The sequence below is a fragment of the Colias philodice genome, chromosome 14 (assembly GCF_061535455.1).
Source record: "Colias philodice isolate Cphi_HAF_F1 chromosome 14, ilColPhil1 Martin Lab GWU primary, whole genome shotgun sequence".
Taxonomy (NCBI): Eukaryota; Metazoa; Arthropoda; class Insecta; order Lepidoptera; family Pieridae; genus Colias; species Colias philodice.
In genome coordinates this window covers 3,406,217-3,423,776 of record NC_143099.1, presented here as the reverse complement: position 1 = coordinate 3,423,776, position 17,560 = coordinate 3,406,217, and positions in this window count along the sequence as shown.

The following is a 17,560-nucleotide window of genomic DNA, read 5'->3' as shown; positions in this document are numbered from 1 at the left end:
TTTATTTAATTGTGACGAAATTTATTATACTTGCCTATTATAAAATACCTAACCTATAAAAAAGTTATGCAAAATATACAAACAAAAACATATATTACACTTAAAAAATATATAATAGTACTGTATTGAAAACAATAAATTATTATTGTTAACCAATTAAGTACTACAATTTTTCCATTTTCCCTGCACACATCCGGTGTTTTAATTTTCCTCCGCTAGCCGCGTAATTAAATTCATTTTCCATATAAAAACTTTTCAAAAATAAAACAATAATATTTCCGCGCTTTGGTCATTGGAAAAGGTAATCATTCAATTACTTATTATTCATATAATCATACGTCATGAATTCATTAAATCTAGTCTAAACAATTATCTGCTTAGAAGGCGAGTTACACTGATTCGCTATGCGTGGAAGCTTAATGATACACAGTGGAGTTTTTTAAACAGTCCCTTTGTTAGGTATAACTATCATTATTCCTAATTCATGAATTTCATTTAAGGAGGTTGAAATTAAAAATACAATACAAATAGTGACAGTAAACAATAACTTTAAGCATCAATATTTTAATTTATACCTTGTGCTCTACCTAGAGAAAATGTCTCCTTTTGCAATAGAGCTGAAAATTACAAACACAATCGTTCTAAAAAAATATATCATAATCGTAATGTTATGCTTAGTGATATTGCATACCTACCTACTTTACAGAAAATCTCAAAACCCAATAAACCATACCACTGAAACTATATTGACATGAGATAAAAATCAAGTTAACATACAGCGTGTCGTCATTATACGATCTTCAGTTACCAATCCGGATGTCCCCTTACGTCATATTTCAGTTCTATGAACCTGTGTCACGCCATCACATACAAGATACACCTGCGCCTGCATCAGCGAGGTGTTTCCTGCCGATAACACGGCGAAATAACAAGGTATCCATGTTACGATGTTCATTCACTCTGCCCGAGATATATAACTACGTGTGGCTAGAAATGACCAACCCGATTGGTCGAGTGGAATTTGCAGTGACAACAAAAATTTGATAAAAGTTTCTTATAAAAGCACTAAAATGCGCTATATTTATTAGTTAAGAAATGTTATAAATATTTCATCTGAAATTGGGATACAATAAGTTACTACCTACATAATGGATGGTGTGCGTAAAAGCGACCTTATTAAAATCGAATTTAAATCACCGATAAACAAATATACCTAACACTAAGCTTTGCTACTAAAAAGCTCTTAAGCTTTTAAATGAAAGACATTAACTCACAAATTATTATCAAACATCAAAAAGAAAAGTATACCTACGACCATCGCTACAGTGAAATGATCGTTATAATATAAATAGTATGATAAGACTGTCGACACGCTGTCTAGCTTTTTATTTAACTTAATATTGCAGACAGAGAGTGCGTTATCGGAATGTGTTATGTAAGGTTATTCATTGAATTAACACGGGTCAGATAAACGATTATTATTTTATTAGAATCCAAGTTCAGAAACTGTAACTGGTATTTTTAGAATATATACCTAATAACTAAGAATATCTACCTAATAACCCAATATTTTTCTCAGAAAATTATCTTAACTATGTTGTCTTCAAATATTATTAGTAGGTATTTATTACCGATACTAGTTAATTTTTCCAAGCAAATCACAATCTTTTTTCTGATATTTTTATGTTCCGTAAAATGAAATTAAGTAACTCTACAAAGTAATGTTTTGCAAAGATGCTCAAAAACAAACGAATTATATCATAGCATTCGTCATTTTATACGTCACCGTAGTTTCCTCAAGGTTTTAAGAGTTAATTTTTAAATATTTGTATGACATATATAAGGCAATTCCGAACTAGTTTAACCTCTTCGATACGTTATCTGTGTCCAAGTAAGTCTCTATTCTAAAATTAGTTTCGAAGTAGTTCCGTGAAAAACAAAAATACCCACTTTTAGTACTAAGAAAATTGACTAGTGGGATGTGACGCAATGACTAAGTCAATTCCATGTCTTACGTCTATCCCATAAACGCTAAAACGTGACGTAGCGACTATTTATGTTAAATTAAAACAAATCTTTATTAATATAATTCATTCCACGAACCTAGACTTGTTACTATGTTTAGAAATTAAATATGTATCTATTGCTTGTAAAGGCTTGATTATAGTTAATGTTATTCTATTTACATTTTAAAATAGATATTTAACAGTCTTTTAATGACAATTTTTTTTACCAAAGGTATATTTTTAATCGCATTTTGTTTTGTACTTATAACAATACAATAACAAATAGAAAGGAAATAAAGTAACTCGACTAATAATATAAGAAGAATATAGTAAGTTATGAATTCATGATGAAGTTTAAAATTTACAGAAGTGGTTATATGTAGAGCGAAATCCGCAACGTAATTCATTATCATTACATCACATATGAATCATCGCAGATACCTACAATCATAAAATTACATTTAAGAACTTGCGTAGTAGTCAATTGTAAAAAAAATTAACTACATGTTCCATAATGAGCGGCGCCAAGAGTCATCTAAAAACTCATCTTTTCAGAGTAAAGTGACGTGTTCATATCCTTAAGAAGTACTTGCTATGGATACATTGTCATCATGACTGTCTACTACATCATAGGGGTATACCCAATTACAATTTTAAGAACCAGGAACTATTTTATTCCTGTTTCTTAAATCATTCGTACCGCATTTATACTTCCGTGATAGAGCCAAATCAAAAACGTATCCCAGTCAGTCAAAAACTTATGTATTTCTGTAAGGACAAAACTTACTAAAGTCGAATATTTAACATTTATGCTATGGTGGTTCTGGAGTAGAGCGAGTGGATCGGTGGCTCTAGGCGCCAGTACGTAAGGGGCACAATACGCATAAGTTAAATCTAGTCGTTATACTGAACAAAACGCATTTTGTTCAATTTTCATGCAACCTCTCGTTGGTAAAAAGCAGAAAAGTCATGAAATTGCAATAATATTCATATTTTTGACCGGCAACAAATTAGCGCACATCGCAAATGCACATGGGCGGCGGGCTTCACTTTCCATCATCATCCGCCTTTTTTTTTGCCTGCTAGGCGATAAAAATCACAAAATACTAAGAATAAAGTTAAATGATGGTATGAATCAATCATAATGAATAGTACCTATTCTATTTGTGAAATGAAAATTATATGAATGCCTCGATCGAATGATGCCATTAGAACTTTCGGCTCTACCAATGCTCTACAAATATTCAATGCGAATTACGAGCGGCACTGTATTTATGTATTGAAATATGGGCTCGACTAAATTGTATATTGTGATTGTACATATCTCTGTGGCTTACTGAAGCCTAAAGTATCGAAATTATGCGCCGAAATTAAGAAAAAACACGGCTATTTAAACATACCGCGAAGACAGAATAACGTCTGGCGGGTCAGCTAGTCTATTATAATTATTGCATTAAATTCAATTTCAAAATTGTAGTCCATAATTGGCAGGTGAAGCTACAAATGACAAATATCTTCTCAATATGGCATATAGGTAGGTACTACAAGATTCTTCAAGTGTCTGATTCTCGTTTCGGCAGGTCTTATAAATTGCATATTTCTGAAAGAGCACATTTACGACGGTGCGGAAAATAATGGATCATTAAAAATACGTGAATGATAATAATTAATATAGATACATAATCAAATTATAAAGTGCCCACTTCTTGTCGAATTTTGCTACGCAGGTGCGTATTGAAATACAGGTGCACTTTGTGAATTTTCTGTGAGTTGCACTAAAAAAAGTATTTCCATATTCAGTTCGTGGGCAATCGACACATCCAGGGGTAATTTTTATGGACAAAGCTAGTCGTCCGCTAAACGGATGAATAAAATAAATTAGTCGTCCGATTACCGGATGAATAAAATAATTTAATCGTCCGATAACATCTATTTATCTATATAGTTAGGTTATCGGGGTTTCTTTAGAGAACTGCCGCACGTATTATAGGTTTTTTGTGGGGGGAGGAGGGGGGAGGAGGGCACACGTTGGTATTTGATTTTTTTTTGCGCGTCGACGGAGCCCCGCTTCGCGGGGCTCTTATTTCTGTGTAGTTTTTTTTTTAAGAAACCTAACCTAACCTAACCTAACGGCTAACCTAACCTAAACTTGATTTTTTTTTTGCGCGTCGACGGAGCCCCGCTTCGCGGGGCTCCTATTTCTGTGTAGTTTTTTTTTTAAGAAACCTAACCTAACCTAAACTTGATTTTTTTTTGCGCGTCGACGGAGCCCCGCTTCGCGGGGCTCCTATTTCTGTGTAGTTTTTTTTTAAGAAACCTAACCTAAACTTGATTTTTTTTTGCGCGTCGACGGAGCCCCGCTTCGCGGGGCTCCTATTTCTGTTTAGTTTTTTTTTAAGAAACCTAACCTAACCTAACCTAACCTAACGGCTAACCTAACCTAAACTTGATTATTTTTTTGCGCGTCGACGGAGCCCCGCTTCGCGGGTCTCCTATTTCTGTGTAGTTTTTTTTTAAGAAACCTAACCTAACCTAACCTAACGGCTAACCTAACCTAAACTTGATTTTTTTTTGCGCGTCGACGGAGCCCCGCTTCGCGGGGCTCCTATTTCTGTTTAGTTTTTTTTTTTAAGAAACCTAACCTAACGGCTAACCTAACCTAAACTTGATTATTTTTTTGCGCGTCGACGGAGCCCCGCTTCGCGGGTCTCCTATTTCTGTGTAGTTTTTTTTTAAGAAACCTAACCTAACCTAACCTAACGGCTAACCTAACCTAAACTTGATTATTTTTTTGCGCGTCGACGGAGCCCCGCTTCGCGGGGCTCCTATTTCTGTGTAGTTTTTTTTTAAGAAACCTAACCTAACCTAACCTAAAGGCTAACCTAACCTAAACCTAACCTAACGAATTAAGGGCGAATATCTCGGCCATTTTTGATTTTAGAGAAAAGTTGTTCCTATAAAACATGCTTATATTAGCGTAATCTTTACGATAAAATAATAATAAATAGGTGTTATAATGACACCAACTCCATCAAAAATTTTCTAAGTCCTGCGCCCCCTTTGCTTTAGTCCAACCCAACTAGCTTTAGTGTTAAAAGGTTATCTATTAATCCGAATAATCGGACGATTAAATTATTTTATTCATCCGGTAATCGGACGATTAAATTATTTTATTCATCCGGTAATCGGACGACTAATTTATTTTATTCATCCGTTTAGCGGACGACTAGACACTTCGAATTTTTATTGACACAGTTTTTGGATTCATGAGGCACAATACCTTAAGCTAGTAAAATATGGTAATATTGGACAACTAGATCCATTTATATATTACGTTTAGAGCCGGTTCTGCAGTTTCCTGATATTATTATTAGCTTATCTATCAGTTTAAATGGCAAATAATGCAAAAAATTATGACAAAAGTGTAAAACCCAAAATAAATAGAATCAGTTTGTTAACAGTTTGTTTGTATAATAGCCTGATAGCCTTATCAGAGACAACAAACTGGCCCTACCACTAGAGTGTGCAATGTTAATTTATAAAAATCAGTCTTCATTTTTGTAATGACTAAGTTTAAGGAAAACTGTTCGGTATTGTTATCATAAATGCCGTGTAATGCTGACAGACTCACTATCGGGTTTTACATCAAGCTTCCGTTATGCGTCGCGATATTTCCTAGTGCTACAAATCGATAGTCTCATTTCCGATTAAATTTGGTGATCGATGATGATTTATTATTCAATAACTGCTTCTATGATCTTTTATTTGGTGGCAATTATACAATGTAATATATAAATTTGAATTTAATGATATAATTATCATGTAAGTATGAGTTAAAACATACATTTCAAAACATTTATTACATTAACACACTGCCTGATTTGAAATTCAATTTTATTTATTGCACAACAAACACATTGAAACATCTTATTATTGTATAATTTTTGGGTATTCGCAAGATATACCGTGTTGATTTCAACATGAAGTTCTAGTAATTTCTTTCTAAATATTGCGAGAGCAATCGTGTTAAAACAAGCATCGTGGGAAAGTATTAATTTTGGCAGAATAACAGTACTTCACCTAATAACATTGTATATAATCCGCTTATTGAACTCATTATGCGCTAACTGTGTCACTAATACTCATAACTACCTTAAGTAGTTAATGTATTGCTTATCTGATGTGACTCAATCTTGTGGAAGCGCTCAAATACGCATTATTTTACAGAAATAAATTTTGTAAAGCGTTATAACTTAACTTATACAAATAATGAATGAAGGATGTACCCCGCTGCGCGGTGAAGTTTGTCAAAGGAATATTTTTCGGTGCCTGCGCGAAAAGGAAATTACCCACAACGAATAGACATCGAGCAAATATTAATTTGGCAATATTATTCGAGAGGGTTCTGATTATTATACGCACCTATTAGAACCAATTTAATATAGGAAAAAAAATTATTAAATTAACTATTAGGTATGAAAAATATGAGCTGGTTATTGCTTCAAATATAACATATTTTACTTTTATACTAGAAAAAGGACACAACGTCCATTGGTCCATATTGCACGCCTCATAAGCGAAGCGTTGAGGTGGGTACTACTGTCACTTCGCGCAAAACATCTGATTTTTCAAACTTAAAATGTCTTTATGTATCATACATTGCACTTGTAAGATAATACATACACACACATATTAAGAAAAAACACTATTTTTAACGTTCATGATATTTTTGATGTCATTTTTGTTATTTAAACTAGTTAAAAAACAGTTTAAAAAAGTTCTGTCTTGGACGTCCGTGTGTCTGTATGTGCGGATCCTTTTTCTTGTTAACACGATAGCGACCGAAATACTTTACTAATCGAGTCTTTTTTTTTCTCTTACGCTTGAGTATGCTCAGGAATAGAACCCTTTCATTTTTCAGGGTCTGATTCGATGTGGTTTAATTGTTATTAAATAAACAAAAATAATAAACCTGGACAGATGCAAACAGTTCTCCCCCCCTGCTTCAATCATATAATATGTTTCATACAAAAAAATCATTCAATCAAAATGACGGCATTGTTGCATATGTAAAGGAAAACCTAGGATGTACTTATACTGAACCTCTTTTCCAGGATGGAAACTGTCTGATTTTATATATTAATAACTCATATAGTATTATTTGTTGTTATAGACCTCCTAGCTTCGTTAATCCATCTAACTTTCTTAATTCACTCGTATGTATACTGGAGCAAACAAAAACAAAAAATATTATTCTTACGGGTGACATAAATCTTGATATTATCCAGAATAGTATCACGCCACACGTTAACGAATATTTAAATATAATAGCTGCACACGGACTAAAAGTAGGCATTAATCGTCCTACACGGCTGCTAGCCTGTTTGGATCATTTTATGATAAAGTCCACAAAAACATGCCGTACCGTCATTCTTCCTGAAATATCCGACCATAAACCTATATTGCTTTACGTTCAAGATCTCGAATCATATAATAATAATGTCATTCCTTCTTCAAAAATAAACATACGCCTTCTTAAGGAAGCCCTTAACCAAAAGACCTGGTTGCATTCTAACTTTTTTGAACTAACTGATCCCGATGTTGCTGCATCCATATTAATAAGTTGCTTACAAAAAGCAATTAATACTAGTTCTACAGTTAAGAATATCCCTAAACGAAAGCAGATACTAAAACCATGGATAACCTCGGGAATTCTTAGATCAATTCGGAAAAGGGACGTACTACACAAAAAATCTAACAAGACACCGAACGATATAGTACTCAGAAACCGCTATACAAAGTACAGAAATACATGCAATAACATTATTAAATCACAGAAAGAACTCTATTTCCAAAATAAATTTAAACTTCACGCAAAAAATATCAAAGGTACATGGGAAACTATTAAAGAATTATGTAATCTAAAACGATGTAACAATTCAGCTATTGACTTGTTGAATTTAAAAAATACGCACACTGAATCATTAGACTCCGTTAATGAATATTTCACGAATGTGGGATCAAATTTGGCTAACAATATCTTAACTACAATCAATAAAACTGTCGCGGATCTCTCTACTAAAGCTACACATTTTAATGGACCGATTAATTCCATGGCTTTAATCCCCACTGACGCTAAAGAAATTGCTAATATAATTGTCTCAATGAAGAAAAGTGCTTCGGCAGGCCTGGACGGTATAAGCTCATCCGTTTTATATAACCATGTTGATATTCTTTCTGAACCTATTAGCTACCTTTGTAATTTAAGCATAAGCACGGGCCAATTCCCCAAAATTTTAAAGAAAGCAGTTGTTGTTCCGATATATAAATCAGGAGAAAAGACCCTACCATGTAATTACCGGCCAATTTCCCTTTTATCTAGTATCTCTAAGATACTAGAAAAAGTGGTTTCAACTCGATTGATAAAATTTCTAGATGCTAATAACATTATTTCTAAAAATCAGTTTGGATTTCGTAGTAAACTCTCGACCCAAGACGCTATCCTCAAACTCACTCACTGTATCACTCATCACCTGGACCGAGGCAATAAATGTTTAGGTATTTTCCTTGACCTTCAAAAGGCATTTGATACAGTGAGCATACCTATTCTTTTGTGTAAACTCCAGAACATAGGAGTGCGTGGCAATGTCTTAAAGTGGTTTCAGGATTATTTAAGTGATAGAGTCCAATGTGTCAAAGTAGAGGGATCGATGAGTAATCATTCCACATGTTCCTATGGTACTCCGCAAGGTAGTACTATAGCTCCTATCCTGTTTTTGATTTATATCAATCCCTTATGTGAGTTAATAATAAATAACGCAGAAATTGTTACTTTCGCGGATGATACTGTCATCTTGTTCTATGATAAAGATTGGCTCAAGCTCAGACAGATTGTAGAGAGAGGGCTCGCTTCCGTGACAACATGGCTTGAGGATAATTTACTATCTTTAAATACTAAAAAAACGACTTACATCTGCTTTTCTAAGAGTAAAACTCTCTCTCCTTCACCTGATTTTGAAATAAAAATTCATACCTTCCCATGCAATAGGATTCCCAGACTGCAGACAACTTGCAATTGCGAGAAACTACTTCGAGTCGAGCACACCAAATACTTAGGTATACAGGTAGACAGTCACTTAAAATGGGATGTTCAGGCCTCTTATTTAGTAACGCGGTTACGAAGGATGATCTATATATTTAAAAATCTAAGAGCAGTAGTAAATAAAAATACCGTTTTACTAACATACAAGGCACTAATAGAAAGCCTCTTAAACTATTGCATATGTGCATGGGGAGGCATGGCTAAGTCCCACCTTATTCATGTCGAACGAGTTCAGAGGGCAATTATTAAAGTAGCGCTAAAATTACCATTCAGATATCCCACTACAAATCTATTTAAGGAATCAAACTTATTGAGCGTACGGAAAATATATTTAAAGGAAATCCTACGACGATACCATACACAGACAGTACCAGCCTTACAGATTGTTAATAAAAGAAGAGACCGATTCCCTATGCCGCGTACTAATAGTAGGTTTGCTAAAAGATTTTTTCATTTTGCTGCCCCTAAGTTTTACAATATTATAAGTAGGACCCAAAAAGTTAGGACTTTAAATAACAGTTTATTTAAAAAAGCGGTCATTAAATGGCTTGAAAATTATGACTATGATGAAATAGAGCAGCTCATAAATAATGGATAGATGTCAATAATATAACATACACAAACACACAACACTCACATGCACAAGCACACACATTCACAAACACACACACACACATATACACACACTCACACTAACAAAATCACGCACTATACTTGTAAAAAGCTTGTAAACGCACAACTGTATATTTTATAATATGTTTTTTTTTACTTTCTCTGTTTTTTAAATGTAATCTTTTTGTTGTACTGAACATGTTCTCTGGGAAGGAACTGTCTTCCTTAACACAGGATTTTCCTAGCTAGGAAGACAGAGCCACACTGTAATTGTACTGTATTAATTTTTGTACTCAATAAAGATATTTTTTTTATTTATTTTTTATTTTTAATAATTAATAAATATTTATTAAAAAAAAATTATGAGGCGTGCACTTTTGGATTTTCCAAATTATTTAATTTGTATTATTGAAAGGTCATAAAACCGCCGGAAATAGTGAAAATGTACAGTATTTAAAGGCTTTCAATACTCATGCTGTATCTGAGTAGTATTTAAAAACAAAACAAAATAATTCTTATGTACTCATGACAATATAATTATGTATACTATGTGTGATTTGCTTTTATGTGTTTGCTTTTTGCTTTATGATTTTTAGGTAAAAGAAAGAGAGCAACAAAACACTTTCAATAATAATAGCAATATGTAAATAAATGCCGATCTTATATTAAGCTGACAATCAGATATAGAACAATGTTTTGCATACAACCGGGTTTTTACCCGGATGAAACGAGTGATCGTAATTAAAATAATTCGTTCAGCACTGTCTTATATCAACATCGTAAAAAATGAGCCGGATTGAATACAGTATTTGTTTTCTCAGTTGCTAACTAATATTTAATTAAGATTGATACATGATATGGACGATAATGTTTTAACATATGTTTAGAAAAAAATATTAGGATATATGTATATTGGACTGTAAGAATGATAAAGGGATACTCTACAGGGTGTCCCACTGTTGGTATACTAAGCTCAAAGGAGGTTATAGTTTTGCATACGCTGAGTACGAAAAAAATATTTATAAAATTCCAGGCGCATTTTTTTTTCAAATGGATGAATTCTTAAAACTCTATGTGTAGGCCATAAAAATCAACCCGCCCAACTTTGCCACCCGCACGTGAGCTATCGTTTAAGATTATGTTTTTATAGACAAAATGCTCACATAAGAGAAGCGGTATATGCCGGCTGCGCGAAGCTAGAGACGAAAACATGAATTTTCAGGAAAAATTTAGCAAAAAATTTTTGACGTAATTTTGTTGTTTGAGTATTTTTAACGTGATCAGTGTATGCAAAACTACAAGTCCCTTCGCGCTTAGTATACCAATAGTGGGACACCCTGTATATTATAGGATTTAAGGAATAATTTTTTTTCTAAGAAAAAATATTTTGACAGTAGATATTTAGCTTGTTAGAACAGGAATCACAGCATGATTTTGCAATAACATGAAAATAACTAGCTAAACAATAAGTAGATTGTTTGACATATTTTGCTCTCGTGCCAGAAACAAAAACAGGGCTCTAAAAACAAGCCAACGGTGTAAATTTTACGATACTTCGCAACCATTTCGCTTGACAGAAAATATGAAATCCATAAAAATCCTATGTAGGTTTTTGCACTGTTTATTGGCGACTGTAAAACACCCGACTTCTGTAAGAGAGCGGCATCTTTGTGCAGCTCCTTGTTTTGTTTACCGTTAACAAACGAATGGTAAAGACAATAGTCGAGTTAACTTTCACTAGGTTATATATGACGCAATAAATTGATGTATTGTCGGACTTTAGTCTCGTTTTAAAGGCTCTATTCTAATCTTTTGTTTCAACTTTAACGGTAGTGAGCTCGGACCGCTCTGAGGAGGTCTATTAAATGTCGCCACAAAAACTAGCGTGCGACTGTCCAGAGATTTCCACTGTTGTATTGTTAGATAGTTTACCGTCGTACACTGCGTTCACAATGTTATCCCTTATGCACAATTATATTTTTAACAAGTGTAGACCGTGAAATCGATTTGGAATGGTATCAATACAGGTATCATTGGATGTTTGTGTGTGATAAATTGCCTAATTGTCAACATCACGCCCCTTACTAAAGTTTGTCTACGTATTTTGGCTAATAAATTGTGAACAATAAGTTGAACAGGACTTTTTGTAGACTACATTTGTTTCAATTAGCTAAATAAATAAGTTTTAACCAAATTAGGTTTTCACTGAAATCAGTTTGTCTTAATATTTGTCGAATTTATATAATAACTAACATATATACATATATATATATTACATGGAACACCAATTGAAATTTGCAATCTACGTTCTGCGAAGCATTATTCATAATGTGACAGGATTTTACGTGCTTATAACAAATATCCCATGTAACTGTAGAGCATCTACTACCGGTGATATGGTTTACATTACGGGTACTACGTACTAACACAGATAATATTATAATATGTACTATATTAGTACTACGTTGTCGCATACACATCGTGACATAATACCTTTTATAATTTATTATTGCCTTAAATTAACTATTTGGTACGGGAGCTATTAACGTTTTAAAAAAAGTCATTTTAGTATAGTTGGGTTTTTGATATACTGTTTCTCTTGCTATTTCGGTTAGAGTCCGCGCTGTCTGGCTGGCGGTAGTGGTTGCGTTTATTAGTGCGCACAGGAAAATATCCGTAATTTAAAGTCATTTATTAACGCGAAATTTTTAATCTTTTGCCTTTAGATAGATCCATCAGACATAAATTTGTTATTGCAAGACGTTTTTTTCGTTGTTAAATAGGTGCCATACGCAATTTTTTATTTCAAAATCATTAAAATGTCATCGAAATAAGTGAAATTACATCAACATGATTCCGCTTAAAAGGTAAGTAATAACCTTATTACTTATATTATATTATCCTTTTTTAATACTTATATTGAATAATTAGTAAACTAATATTTTTAATAGATGGTTTCATATTTATTACACTTTTGGGTATTAATATGAATTTGATGATATTTGGTTTTTATCAAGTTTACATTAACGTCCTATTTGAGGTTCGTTGGGAAAAGGAGGCACCATGGTAGATTGTTGCAAAAAAAGTGTAAATAGTAAAATGAATATTATACATAGTATATCCTTCACGGGGACTCATGTTGATGGAATTTCACTTATTTCGATGACATTTTAATGATTTTGAAATAAAAAATTGCGTCTGGCACCTATTTAACAACGAAAAAAACGTCTTGCAATAAAAAAAATATGTCTCATGGATCTATCTAAAGGCAAAAGATTAAAAATTACGCGTTAAAAAATGACTTTAAATTAAGGATATTTTCCTGTGCAGATAAGATGCGCACTAATAAACGCAACCACTGCGACCAGCCAGACAGCCCGGACTCTAACCGAAATAGCAAGAGGAACAGTATATCAAAGAACCAACTATACTAAAATGCTCTCTTGTCAACGTTGGTAGCTCCTATACGAATTGGACAATAGTCCATGATTGAATGTTGAGGAAACTTACTATGGACAGTCATTAAATTTTACATAGGTAATATTTATTAGCTGTTATGCAGAAAATATTTCGGAACAATTTTTTCATCTATAATAAATATTTTTTCGATTACATAGACAGTAGAAAAAATAGAAAAAAAAATACAACGACTTTTAAAATTGAATCTACTTTTAATAACATAATAAAAAGAGCAAGCCTCCGAATGCTAAGGTTTTTCTAAAACATATAGATACTTAATCGTGCAACAAAGTAACAAACAGGTAATTTATATTATATATTCGTCACCAACCACGCACAAATTAAAACTATTGCGAGTGTTTTGTTACAACACAAAAAAATGTTTCATGTAATCGTCTTTATATCGGGATCGATGTTCAACGAGTCCGTTCGCACGCATACACTCACGTCTAGCCGGCCACTTTGTACCGGAGACGTAATTAAAGCCTTTAAGTTAATTCAACTGATTATTTTACAAATACTTCCTTATGTAGGATGTAATACTTAGATTGGTATTGGTTTTTACTTGACGATCCATTTTCTCGTCAATCTATTTTTAATTAATAATTACATTACAACGCTCTTACTTTTTTATTGACATTTATTAATACCAAATTACTCAATATTGTTGTCGTGAGTATGCACAAAATTCGCATTTCACTTTTACTCGCAGTCCACAAAAGATTCTGTCCAAGCTAGAATGATGAACAAAACTTCTTGTTACATATTTTTAATGTGAAAAGTCTCAGGGGGTTTCATATACCTGTCACTATCAATAGTGCCAGTTATACATACAAACATTTAACTGCAGCTATTAAACAAGATATAACAGCATAATTTCTTTTGATCTGACATGCCGAAACAATTTAATCATTATCTCTGTTGGAAAATTAACGATGGGGACGGTGGCGAATTTGTGACTCTATTGTTTGGTGATAAGGTGTATGTTTTGTTGTCAGTAGAAGGGCTTATGCGTTCTTTTGTATAAGGGTTTGTTTGGTTGAGGAATTGGCGGTATTCGCCAACGATCGTAAGGAAGCAGCATTGCGGGTTCTGTAGCCAGCCGACTGGGTGGGCAGACCGCGGCGGTTGGCCCCACTCGCCCTTTTTGTTATCCATTTTAGAATGCAAACTTGCGAACTGTGTGAAATCAATGCTTAACGAAATCGCATTCTGTACTACATTCACAAGATATAAACATTTGTTACCTTATATGTTTTGTTTTGTACTTTTACGTGATCATTAGAAGTAAGTATATTCAAAATAATTATCTAGTAGATGCTCATAAATATATTTTTTCTCTAAATTAGCGAATTCCAAGCCTAAAGTCTCACAGATTTACACGAAAGGAAATAGCGTGTACTTTCAATTAATACATTACAGTTTGTCAAATTACGCCATAATTATCTCAACGGTAATTAGCGTCGAAGCTCATTATCGTTGAAAAACTTGAAGCGTTACGAGTATCGTGAAATCTAGACTCGTTTAATTTTTACTTTTATTACCTAACTTGATTATATTGAGACATCTGGAACAAGTATTGCTATTGATCCCCTTAACAATGTAAGTATCGTCGATCAAATAGGTCCTAAAGTGTTTTATAAACTGTATTTATTAAGTTTTTACGAGTACCACACATAACTATTAGTTCTTCTATAGAATAAATAATAAAAATGATACACATTTCGAGATTGATGTCACAATACAGGATATGAGTTTAATTAACGTAACGGTACACAATTACACGAACATGCCTACGCGAAAAATTTAATTCATCGTAATGAAAATATTTTCTTAACGATTATAATTTCATTTTTATGCCGACAAATGAAACAATTTATTTTAATTTTATATAGAGTAATTATATCGTCATGCCAAATGAGGAAAAGTGGTCGCTGACAAAATTATATTTCTGTACATGAAGCACTTATTTCAGGTAAGTAGATACTTGATTAAAAATAACCTTTTATAACAGTTTTTATACATAAAAAACCTTAATAATCGCTAAGCGGTAGATATCATAAGTTTTGATTTGTATATAATTAATTAATTATTAAAGTAGGTATATTGTATAATTCCCAGCTGGTTGAAAAAATTATAGTTAGCGAATGTACGAACCGATTTCCACGGTTTTGCATTTGTTGGAAAGGTCTCGGGCTCCGTGAGGTTTATAGCAAAGAAAATTCGGGAAAAATTTCAATAGAAAAGCGGGAAAAAATGAAATGTTACATAAAACGAAGCCATCTGCTGGCGAAACGGAGTTCGCCGGCTTTGCTAGTAGTAGATAAAATTTGCGTATTTTTCGTACCATTACAAATCTATTGCTTTTAAAAAATAACTTTAGAAAAAATGAAATATATATTTTATACTAGGTATGTACAAATGAATAAACATTAATCAATTTTACCTGAAATCTCTTTACTTTTACTTCTTCCTTTCGATGCGACCATTCGTTCAACATGTTGACAATACAAATAGTCTTTTATTATCACTTCGAAGTAACAATTCTATGTCCACTTTTCCTGATAAAAATTTACACATGATACTTTACCATGACACCACGTAAATAAACAATTTCTTCAAAAATAGATTGACGAAAAATATTCAAAAAACCAATTCGAAATTTCACATACACAATGTATTGCGCTGAAGACGCTGTCAGCGTGAATCAAGCGCTACCACAGCGGTGTACCACAGATAATCTAGAGGGCTGTTCGTAATAAAAAGTAATAAAATACAAAAAGTTTTTAGTACCTATTTTTTATAAATAGTATGATATTATTTCAAAGCTGGATGATATTTTTAAATTTTATTTATTTAATAATAAAATGAAAATAAAATAAATAGCAATTTTAATACAATCGTAGTATCCTAGCTTTACTGTGTACCCCGGCAAAAAAAATCGTATCGTATTAACATAATGCATAGGTACATTTTTAACGTAACTTTAGTTGATACACCAAAATATTTTTATAATAATAAATGAACATTACCTTAATGATTGCAACACGTTCAGCGGTGAAATCTGCAAAAGAAAATACAATATTTTTAATAAAACCAACAAAATGTAAACTACATTGTAAACTTGTAGAGCAAACGGTGGGAAACACAAAAACATTATTACTTAAATCTCAACCTAACTTGTTATTAGTTCGAATTTTATAATTTAGTTTTAAGTTCGATGGTTAAGCCTGAGGCTGGGTGCAATTGTATTCGTGACCTAGATATATTTGACTTCCAAAAATTAGCTCATACTCTCCTGTTTTGCGAATTTCGAGACTTTTGTATTAAAATTACCACGATTAAGATTCCAAATCGTTTGAATTTATTGGTAATATGATATTTTGGCTAAGTTGATTGGCTCGAAATTATTACCTGTCATATCTCAGACGAAAAAGTGACGAGCACATGAGAAGGTCATGACAAATTTTGCATCCGAAAAACATAACATAACGAATGCTATACGTATATCTACAGTGCTTAGCTAATTTAAGGTTGTGTTGAGCTCATTATAAAAAAAATATTGCAAATAAAAACGAAACTAGCATTCTACTACTCTTACGGTGGTGGTCTTAAAATAAATTATAAAGCAGTTATGCTAAAAATAATTTTTATTTTCACTACGAATTATTTATAAATTGAAATTAAAAAAGTGATGTTCTAGATTTGAACTTTCACTGTTTTTAATTTTACATAATTTTTGTAATGCAGACTGTTCTTTTAATAGAGATCTATCTCGATTATTTTCGAAATTATTAGACAGCAGAGGTAAGTTAAAGATCTTAACTCTAAAGGACGGTTTGATCCACTTTTAAAACTAGTTGGTTACTGACCAAAGCTCAAATTTGTAACAGTGTCTTATTGGGTCATGCAGTGAACCTTCACTTTAGTTTGACGTTCAATCTTTATTTATAGAATTGCAAGAATGAAAAATGAATTTCCTCTTTTTCTAAAAATACAGAGAACAAACGAAACTCCCACACGGAATTAAATATATTTAATGATTGACGAGCATGAGGATTTCCTGTTCAAATTAATAATATTATTGGCATTTTATTTATGGATCAATGTATAAATAGACTTCTTTAATTTATCTGCTAGAAGTTATGACTAATGGATCATTGATCTTATATATAAAAATGAATCGCAAAATGTGTTGGTAAGCGCATAACTCGAGAACGGCTGAACCGATTTCGATAATTCTTTTTTTATTATATTCCTTGAAGTACGAGCATGGTTCTTATGTAGAGAAAACGTAAACATGTACCACGGGCGAAGCCGGGGCGGACCGCTAGTAGATTATGAAAATTTATCAAAATTTTTATATTCCGTAGTAAAAGGG